The sequence below is a fragment of the Lagopus leucura genome, unplaced genomic scaffold (assembly GCF_019238085.1).
Source record: "Lagopus leucura isolate 7727_CA_CO unplaced genomic scaffold, USGS_WTPT01 Super-Scaffold_100009, whole genome shotgun sequence".
NCBI lineage: Eukaryota > Metazoa > Chordata > Aves > Galliformes > Phasianidae > Lagopus > Lagopus leucura.
The window spans coordinates 14,966,348-14,977,512 of NW_024962266.1; the positions used below are offsets into that span (position 1 = coordinate 14,966,348).

The following is an 11,165-nucleotide window of genomic DNA, read 5'->3' on the forward strand; positions in this document are numbered from 1 at the left end:
ATTTGGGTTGCGTCCTCTAACTAAATTTCCAAGCTGTTGGTAACGGACTAAAGAAAATGTGGTCTGCACTGAATACTAAAGAGCTGCAAATGTAAGAGCCTTGAAGGTTATGTGTAAATATTGACATTTTTATTTTATTTAGCATACAAAAAATGAACTTGCAATGTTGCTTATCTTGATCATACAGCAATGACCGCATCTGCATCATCTGAGATCTGTTCCTCACACTTCTGACTTTCATAGATGTTCCAGAGTTTTATCATTGAGGATGTTATTATGTCTCTGATTAGACAACTGATATATGGGATTGAGTGTCCATATAGGAACATGTCAACTAGAAAGCAACAAATGGAGGCAAAGAAAAAAAATCCTTTCATCTTCAAAGGCCATGTTATATGTGCAGATATGGATCCTGAAAAAAATGTTAAGGTTCTTTCCTGAGACGTATAATGGGACTTTACGGCATTCAGTATCCAGCAAAATAAGGTCTTTGGTTCATCATAAAGGAATTAGAAAAATGACTGTAACATTGCTTATACCCCAGCTGTTCTTTGCAGTTAGCCATACTGCCCTTCTCCTTTCAGTGTGAGTCTGTTGTCATTTCTTTTTTAACCACAAGTTTCTGTAGAAAACCTCAAGGTCTGCAAATTTACATGCTTCTTTTCCTAAAACACTGAAAAAGAATCCAGGGTGAAGATAATAAAGCCTGCAGTTCTTCCGAGCTATTGTTTATTCTAAAGGCATTTAAATGTTCAGTACCGAGATGGTCACTGCACAGTTTGTAATCCCAAGGTATGAAACACAGCAGTCCCACAGCATTCCTCTTAGATCTAATCAGAAGGCCATGAGATCTTGGCTGTTCACACTGCAGAGAGGGGTAATAGCTGCATGAATGGTGCTATAGCCACTGAAAATCCCCACCAGTGACTCAAGAACATGTTAGTTCTCTCTCTGGGCAGCCTAACCTGAACAGCAACAATATCAGGATTTTTTTTCTGAAGTATCTGTTTCCCCTTTTTAAACACAGTATGTGCATGAAGCCTTGGCACGCTGGTTGCCTCAGCTGGGTGCCTCTTGTGCTCCTCTGGCGAGTGTTGGTTTATTTTTTTTTTTTTATTTCCACATGTGAGAGAAGGATTTAATAAATTGCAGGATCATAAATTTCATTTAGGGGGAGGGAGAAAGAACAGTAACTTCTTTGTGCTACATGGAGACTGTATAATTTGCATAAATATTGCCTGTCTCTTTGGCAGATAGAGTAATTAAGAAGTGACCAGCATTGCTCTTGTTTGGTCATACTCCGTATTCTTGTATAAGATTAGTTTCATTTATTCTTTCATTTATTTATTTGCCACAGAGTTTCTGGTTCCCCAAGTTCCCTATTTTTATAGGACACGGGGGTGAGCTGTATGGAGAGGTGCAGTGCTTTGCTTACAGAGTTACTTTTCTCAAATTAGTGAATATGTCCCTAATTCACTTTTCTTGAAGAAAGCCAGGCATCAATGTACTCAGGCCAGCATGCTTTTGGCAGCTCATGCAAAGTGTGAAGAACACATGCAATTTGTCCTTTTTAATTTATTCTTCTCTGCCCTGTAATAAAGTAAGCAGCCATATCCTGTATCAGTTAAAGCTTCTGAGAAGGCTCCTTCTGTGCTTCCAGAATAGTCCTGTAGTGATAGCATAGCACTGTGGAAATAAAAGACATGAGACATATGCAAGTGATGAAATCTGCATCTGACAGGGATGGACCCATTTCTCTCACCAGCCCAATGTGGTGGCTGCTGGGTATGTGTGTCTATATCTAATCTATAGCTGCACTCAGAAAATGGCTGCATCATAGAACTGGCAGGACCAGGTGCCACACCAGCCAGTCAAGGAACAGTGGTGGGTTATTAACTTTGATGATCACCTATTCAAATGAGCTGAGAAAATTAATTCCCTCTGCTTCTCCAATTCTGGAAAACAAAACAAAAGAGTGAAAAAATCTGCAAGGACTAAGGAAAGGTTTTAAAAGTAGCAATAAAGACTCAAGCTTTTGGAAGAATCAGCAGCTTTGAACACAAGAGAGGATCAGGGCAGAATACTTTATAGCAGAGGAGTTCCACTTAACAGTGGGACTAACTAAGGTCAAAGAGAGCTGATGTAATGGGAGAGAGGCTAAATACTTAAGAGGAGAGCTCTGAGTTGCAGGAAAAAAACATGCACATCTTTGAGGAACTTGATATTACCCAAAATGTTGTGAATTTGGAAAATGCACGTAGAATTTACTGGGTTTAGTGGAAATGTTTGTCTTTATGCTTTATGAGAGTAATTTTGCTAGGAGGGGGCTGGGTCTGAGTGCAGCTAGACTGTATGCTATTGTACTGCAGAAGAAATAGCAAGCAAAGATTCCCCACCCAGTAAAAATGCTGGAGGGGTCTAAAGCAGAGACAGTGCTGTTGCCTACCTATTTCTAACAGAAGCTTAAAAAGTAACTTGATTTAATATTACCTAGTTTTGGAGCTTGCATTTCAAGAAATATAGTCCAGCTGGAGAAGAAAGCAAAAGGAATAATCGGGGATCTAAAAAAATGATCTGTGAGGTAAGATTGAATGATCTGCGGTTGTCTAACCTAAGCAAGAGGTCTTCAGCTACATGAAGAAAAAGAAAACAATCCCTTCTTAAATTCCTGGGGAAAAGTGAGTACCAATAGGCTTCAGTTGCAGTAAGAAAGATGTCTGTTAATCATTAGGAAATACTCAGTATTCCTTTGGAATTCCATGGTGTAGTGCAGTAGGTCGGGAAGGGGTAGCGCCTTTGTCACTGAACATCTTTATGAATAGGCCAGGAAACATATGGAAGTAATGACACAGACGAAGCAGGGCCTTTGTTGACCTTGTATGCCTGACAACTTTCTGAATACACAAACTGGTCAGCTGGACCCAGTGAGTAAAGTTAAGCAAGAGACAAAGGGATTTGGGCCACTTCTGTAGCTGGGAATCCAAGAGAAGATAGGAGGCAGTAAATCCCCTATGTATTTTGACAATGGGAATCTCCCTCAACTTTGAAAGCAGATTTTTGTCAACTTAAAACCATTTTCCTTGCCAGGCCCATACATTACCTTCATCTTATCTATAGAAAGCTCTAGCCAACTGGCTTTCATCCATGTCTTATCTCTGCTAGACACAAGGAAGCTGTAACATATGGCTTCAATGAAAAGGAGACACAGAGCTTGGTGTCATCAGGATATTGAAGACATTGTAGCCTATGCCATTTCACAATATCCTCTAGTGGTTTCATATGGGTTTTGAATAGGAAGGGGAACAGCAATGAACCCTTCGGTACTTTAAGCTGCAAGACCTGGGAGGAAAAAAAGAAACATTTGTCTGTGCCTATGGGAACTTCTTGACAGAGATTGTCAGAACACTTTAAAGTGTTTCTCCTCTCCTGTTGACCATTTTGCCATATAAGTAACACATAACAGCAAACAGAAAGTAGACTCAATGTCTGGACTTCAGTCTGGTTCACAGTGTTAAAATACGGAATTAGTAATCTTATGGTAAAGAATGTGTGTATGTATGTGGGTCTGTGTGAAGTCATGTAACCATGTAGTGATAGAAATTTTCTGCTTTTGTAAAATTCCTGCTTTCAGTAATCAGAATGTATAATCTGACTTATAATTGGAAGAATGCATATATAGTTCAACAATTTTAGTCCTGACAGCTGTGGAACAAGAACATTTTGCTGAGCTGATTTACTGCAGAGGCCTAGCAATGAGACCTACCCTAGGAGATCGGGAGGACAAATAGTTAATTTCTTAGTTGGTTTAATCAACCATTGAAATACAGGTGAAATTATGTGACCCCTATGTGAAAAGGAGAGAGTAGAACTCAGTGATAAAGATGCAGAGTGGAGGGAGAAAATATAAAATCTCAGTTCACTATTAACAATCACTCTGTAGGCAGACATGCCTTTCCCCCCAGGCTTTCGTCCATCTGGAGTTCCCACCTGCACTGTGCCAAACAAGATTTAGCTTAAATGCCCAGCCATTTATTTGGAGAGTATCGTTGATATATATTTTTTGTTCATATGAAGATTTGCTAAATACCAGATATGTTATCTGGTCTTGAAAAGTCTTTGTTTTCCATTTAAAAAGCAAATAATTGCATTGTTTAGATTTTGTGCTCTTTTCTGCCCTTGGTGATGAGAAAACCATACTGAAATTACAATATGCACCTGCATGTACCTGAGCTGTAATAATGAAGATAAATTAATTACTCCAGAATCAGGTTAGTTCACCTGCCTCAGCCATTTCAGCCATTCATAATCACCAGGAAGTCCTAGAGGCCCCATATTCATGACTGGAAGATTTTTCAAAATAGAGCACTACTAATAAGGCCATCTGACCTTTCTCCCTTCAGTGCTGTGATATTTGGTGGACAAGACATAAAGCATCCCAGTGAACAACACAGGGACTGACACAGAGGAGATGGTGCGTGACTGAGATGTTGAAATTGACTTACCACCACTGTCCCATCAATGTAACAGAAAGAAAGGGAGTTCTACATACTGGGATTGTTGCAGAATAGGAGCAAAGCAAATTAGTGAAATCCATCTTGTTTTCACATAACAAATACCAGATGAGCTGGAGTGATGCTGTGCAGGAGATTGCAATGAAAATATGCAGCTTGTGATAAGCTGACAGGAGCTGGACTGAGCACAAATATCTTAGAAACATCAGTGGATAAATGCAAAAGTTTTGTTTTCTTTCAAAAGTGTGTTTGCTATGCTTCTCTTTTCAGAATATAACACATTGCATTAATACCAGCGTCTATATTTATAACACCTTACACTTCCTAAGTGTCCATTTTGTGCATTTTGTATGTTCTTTTTTTTTTTTTTTTAATGGACATGTTTTAATTATCATTAGAAATCTGTGACCAAGGAGATTAGACTTGTTCAGCAGGACTGTTTTCTCAAGACATCCTGGCTGCAGTGGAGTGACTCTGATGACTCTTGCACAGGTGGGCAGATGGGACAAGGCTGGTTGAGGTGACAATCCTGACAGTCCTAGCTGAGGAAGCAGAGCCACTGCATTGGACTGATGTATGATAAAATTGCTTCTCAGCAAATGTAGCCTGTCTTATTCTTTCTGCTAGATGTAATGGAAGAAATAGTTAACCAAAACAGGATGACAGCAACAACATATGTTTTGGCAAAAGGCCATGAGGGTTTATATCAGTTAGCGTTGTGTGTTTGTTCCATACCAACTAAAACCATTTAAACTCCGTGGGAAATATTGAAGAATACAAACACATTCACAAATTTGATTGACTATGGAAGGCTATAAGATAGATCACAAATGATAAATTCAGCTTGAAAAACAAGCAACATGAGAACAAAAGTTGAAAATGATGTAACTGAGAAACAGTCTTCTAGAGAAATAATCTAAATTTTGATTTCTGCTAAAAGACAATTATAAATGTGGAATGGTTCCCTCACTCTCAAGAGAAAGAGATCTTGCACTGAGGCTACCTGTGGGAGTCAGCAGATGCCTTTGGGTACACTGAGAAAAACAGTCCTTCAGATAAGATGACTGATTTAGTGAAATCCAGTATTTTTTTAATTCCAATTCTGAGAATGAATCACATGATTTTCTACAGATAATTGGCTGGTGTCCACTAAGTCTTGAAATTAACTTTACGTCCTACTTTGTGATTGACATCTCACTAATTAGATGGCTTTCAGCTGGGGGAGTTTTGGTGATCTGGCCTGCTGCAGTTAGGTGCCAGGACCCTTGGCATACTCTTTGCAGCTGTGCTGCAGACTTCCTGCTAGGAACTTTGTGACTAAGCTCCATTATCCAACTTCCACCTATCTGGGAAAAGCTCATCAATTTAATACAGTTTTAGAAATGGCTCTTTATGGGTACAGCTAGTGGCAGTTATGCAGGTTCAGATGATTCTCTGGAAATCTTCTGGTAAACCGCACAGTTTAACAAAGTTACTGATTCAGAACCAGAGTGGGTAAGATGGCAAATTTCATCATGTGTTTGAAACTGTTTTGTGTATCTATGGCTTTTTTGTATGTGCAGTCCAAAGCATTACAGTGGCCTTCAACAAAGATAGCTCTCTGTATTTAGCACTAACATCAAGGTAGCTTTTACTTTCTTGTTTTGCTCTGTACTCGTGTAGTCCTGGAAGAGCTTCCAAGGGTCAAGGTAGCACTGCAGTCACATAGAGTTCTTTGTCTTCAACAACAAAGATTGTAACAACAAAGATTTAGTAATCGGTAAAACCAATGGACCAAGGCCAGTAGAGGCATAAACAGTGACTGGACTTCTTGAGCCCAGCTCTTAAATGGTGTAAGTGAACCTACTGTGGTCCAAAAAATCTCACCTTTTTTTGGATCTTCTTTGTGTCAGTAGCTTAAAGGCTAAACTAAGACAAAAGGATTGGAGTGACAGCAGTAAAAAGAATTGTAATAGATCTAAGGCATGGCATAACTGTTTTATTTTGTCTTTTCTTGTTAATTGCTTTTCCTTCTTCATGTCTGTTTCTGCACCTATTTATACAGGAGATGAACAAGGCCAGAAACTGATTGTACCAACATTAAGATGTCCTGTAATGAAGGAATGAATGTCCAGGTCTTTCAGCACTTCTGTACTGAAACACTTAGCAGATAGGATTGCAGATCCTGCACCAAACCTTCTTGCTCTGTGACTGTCAGGGATTGGCAATTCATGTATGATGCCTAGGGAGCAAACTTTGAGCTGCTGCGTTTCTACTATTGCAGGTTGTTGTTGTTGTAAGCCCTGATTATGAACTGCCCTAAGCTTTGCCTTGTCACTTGTCACTGCCCTGATGCGTGCCAAGAGGTAAAGTAAGCAACACGGATGGCATCTGGAAGAAAGGGAGACAGGAGGAACTCAGCTTGGCAGATAGTGGATCACAGCAGGGTGTCAGTAGTTTATTTAGTAAATAGTGGTTTGCTAAACAGCCATTCTTTAGCTGCAGTGGATTATTTCCAGCCTCAGTAATATTTTATTATTATTGTTAAGAACAAAAGCATACAGTAGCTATAGGAGAATGGTGGTTCTCCTAGCTAAGATTCATCGCTCATTAACAATTTAGTTGTGTGATTTTAGATGTGCTGGACTTCTAAGTGGTTTTTTTTTTTTCCTAATTCTTGTCGTACTCAAACACACCCATTTTAATTAGCAAGAAATTAAACTTCCTGCAGGAAGAAAGAGTAGTGTTATCTGGTTTGTGCATAGGCTGCCTCCATCACGCTAATGCATAATCAAAGAAAATACAATTCCAGCTCTGCATATCTGAGGCCCAGTCCTGTGCTCCAGTCTGCCCATCCTCTGCTCGTATAAATGGGTGAGTCCTCAGGCTTTGCTTGGGGCAAAAAGTATCATCTCATAATAAAAATAATTAAAAAAAAAAAAAAGAGTAATTCTATGCAAGGACTTAGATTTAATAAAATCAGGTACTCTAATAGGCCAGCTTCAACTGTCACTGTGTTGGAAAGCAGGTGATCCTCCTGAAATGTCTGGAGCTGTACCAGTCTCATATTTCAGAGATCAGAAGCAGTTCCAATCTGCTGAAGAATGAAGCAGTTCTGTTATTTGTTGGAAGCAAAAAATCAGTTATCCAAATCAACAGTTTCTCTGCTATGTCCCACCTCAGTTTTATACTATAAAATAAGTTACATGGGTTACATGGGGTGCTCTTCTAAGTATGTTCCACTGTGTTTATTAATAAGGTCTTTTTTTTTCCTTCTTCAGGCAGCTTTTCCTCTAAACAGGACTATTTATGCACTATTTTTTTTTTTTTTTTTTTTATATTTTTATTAAAACCATTCTAAGATCCAGGAAAAAGGTTGATTTTTTTTTTTTTTTAATTTTTATTTTTTTTTTTACTTTCTGAAATTACTATAAATATTTCCTGGTAGTTCATGGTGTCTGTCATACTGTTTGTAGCCATGTGTTTTTAGATATTTTAAGTGGGATGTATGAGGGAGGTTAGTTTTACAGCAGGATTTCCCAAACTGAGGTATGGAAGTAGAGGTGAAAAAGCAAATACATCAATCTGCTTCCAGTGCAGGGCGTGCTGATTTGTGCTGGGGAGGAAGGGAGATGAGTGGAAGAGCTCATGTGGGAGAGAGGAACATGGCAGAGACAATTGAAAAGGACCAGTTTACAGAAGTTTAAAGATAAATGCACTTATTTATAGTCAGTAGTCTAAGTTGTGTTGTTTGGCATGAGCTGGTTTCTCAGTGTTTACAGCACTTTCACTAGAGCTATCAGTTAGGGATGGGGGGTTGCTGTAAGGGAAGGAGAACATCCCTGTGTGAAAATGCCATGAACTCCTTGCTTACCAAGTGGCTTAAGATAATATAAAAGGACTCAGTGTTTTGACTCTAAATGCCAAGGGAGCAATACCTGAAAGGTCTGAGACTGTAGCACTGGACTACACAATTCCCTATTTACTACATATGGTATATTTAGTAACTAATCAGCCAACCTAATAATTTAAAATAGTGTTTGACAAAAAGGTCAAATGTTTAACATTAGGGCTGGGAGAGCCATAGGAATCTGAAGTAGAATGTTCTTTGGAACAGAGTGCAAGATGCAGCTCCTGGCTTTGCTGTTGTCTCTCTCAGTTCCTCCTTTCATTCTGTACAGGTGTCATAATTTCTAAAGTTCAAACAATTCCATACATTTTCTGCTTCTGGAGGATGTAAGTCTGTGGAAATCTCAGTTCCCAGATGACAGACCAAACAACTCTGTCTCTGGAAGCTTCTTCTCCCGAAGTCTTTCAAAAAGAGCTTGTTGAAAAGTGTCATAGTTTCTGGAGCAAACAAAAGTTCCCCAGAGTAGGTGGAGAACTCCGTATTTTGTGGAAATCTTATTAGAATGCAATGAAAGAGACTTTTCAAATTAAATAATTGCTTTATAAAACTTAGCAAACATTATGTTCCAAGTCTGCCAGCCAAATGGATCTCAGCCAGAGGGGTGAGGAGTGAACCAAACCAAGGCTGGGATAAATATGCTCCACTTCCACACTGCCTGTGAACTTCGCCGATATATGCAGAAGCTAGAAATAGCCACAGTGTGCTGCTGATCTATAGCACAACCTGGGCAGCATCAGAGCCTCGTTTCCTCAGTAAAACAGAAAGAAAATACAGTTGTAAATGAGACTAAATGCTGTACTTGGATCCAGACTGTGGGACACACATCTGACTTTATCATAGTTACTATCCTCCCTCAGCTCCTGTTTCTCTGTCTGTCTGATAGTGTTCCCACATTTTGTTCTTCATGACTCCCTTCATGACAGTTAGTAGTTTATTTTTCTGTCATCTTATTTGTCTACAGTGGCCTTGGCTGCTTTATATCTGCCCGTGGGTCCCACCTCAGTTGCAGATGTTTGAACTAACCTGGCTCCTTGCTGCATCTTCCAGCTGAGGAAATTGCAAGTATTATCATGGCAAGCAGAACAAATAGAGGGTACACCCTGCACCTCAGATTGCTGTAGCACTTTTTATAAACCCATGTGGCTAATAGCAGACTTCTCATTTCTTGGGTTGGTGGGTTTTTGGTTTTTTTTTGTTTGTTTGTTTGTTTTTGGTGAATTGGCAAATGTATACTAGAGGAATGAGGTATTTGACATTAAAAATGGGACACACCTTTTAATTCTCATGAAAGCATTATCACGAGAAGCCTTCTTACATCAACAGAGAGAGAACAAGTTAAATATTTTGTTTCAAAGGGATTATCCCTACCCAACAGGGAACAGCTGGCATAAAGCGTTGATCCACCTCCCATTGCAAACATGAGCCAAACTCCTGTTGATTTCGTTGGTACGGAATCAAGCCCTTATTAAGTCCACGACCAGCTTTACACAACTTCTGTCTCTGTCTACTTCCCTCATCCACAGGCTGACCTGCCACCCTGGAGAACCTGAGGTGAAGAGGGCAGTAATGAAACAACCAAAAAAAGAGAAACATTTTAAGAGGCAAACGAGTAAAATATCATGAAAACTTGAAATATATTCAGTTGCGCAGTACATATCAAGCAGCCCTACTAACTTCAATCCAGTCCTTCTGTTCTTTCTGTATGAAAGGACACATAACAAGGAGTAAGATGTATCCAGGATTTTCACTCATGAAATAAGGTAGCCTAGATTCTTACCTTTTCTGTGTCAGCAAGGTTCCTCTCCAGGCTCTGTCTCATTTCTGTGGCAAGCTGCTTGAAAATGACTATTTTGTTATGGTACCTCCAAGTTCTGTACACAAATCCTTGTGCACAAAGCACAAGTTACTCTGTTACTCAGGAGACCTTACTCTCAGATCTAGAAAGGGCTACAGGTTTCTTCTTCTCTAATCTGAGTGTTCTCGTCAAGAGGAGAAAATAAATTTTAGTAGAACTTTTAGAGCACATATATTGCTAAAAAAATCTGGACATGAGTTGGGTCCTAATCTCTAATATCAGCAGGCTTCCTGTCTGTCAACATCCTGTCCTTTCACTGTTCTCCTGTTGGAATGCATTTCTGCTCAGTGGCAGACCAGGTTGAAACCACCAGTGCCTAGGAGCAGCAAAAAAGGTAATAATGAGTTATTAAGAGCCATATGGAATGTGACAGTGAAAAAACTGGGGTTGAACTCTCTTATGTTATCTAAATGTTAGTACTTATGAACAAGATATTTTCATATCCTTTCTAATACTTTGAGATAAATTTTCATCTATCATAGCTATCTTCGTTTTACTCAGTTAACAATGAATGATCAGTGAAACATTTTGGAATAGAAAAGACTAGATGATTCATATAACCTCTGATGTGAAGGGTTTTCAAATTTTAAAGTAAAAGTAGTTATGTCTCTTTCACAACATGTAAGAACCAAGAAATTATATAGGAGAGCTAAGAAGTTTGAACTGAATAACACAGTTGGCGAAATGTTCATACTGATTTGATTTTTTGATAATCAAATTGTGTTTCATTGTTCAGCATTTCCACAAGTTCTCAAACAAAGAAGCTGTCTTCACAGCCATCTCTTTTCACTGAAAGTCACCTTTTGATGATAGTGGTGTGACTGTGTGAGTGTTATATAACTGCAATTTCTATCTCCTGAGGAAGGTGCTGTGCAAAAAGCTGTGTTTCATCTTCTTTATTAAAACTGCC

The 11,165-nt window shown here is 39.1% G+C and overlaps 1 long non-coding RNA gene across 1 annotated transcript; it reads right to left on the reverse strand.

Moving 5' to 3' along the window:
• Positions 1-9,660: 9,660 nt before the first annotated feature.
• LOC122180964 lies at positions 9,661-10,710 on the reverse strand. Its single transcript, XR_006179273.1, has 2 exons — positions 10,178-10,710; positions 9,661-9,946 (listed from the first exon to the last, which is right to left on the reverse strand). It is a non-coding gene; the product is annotated as an uncharacterized LOC122180964 (long non-coding RNA).
• Positions 10,711-11,165: the final 455 nt, after the last annotated feature.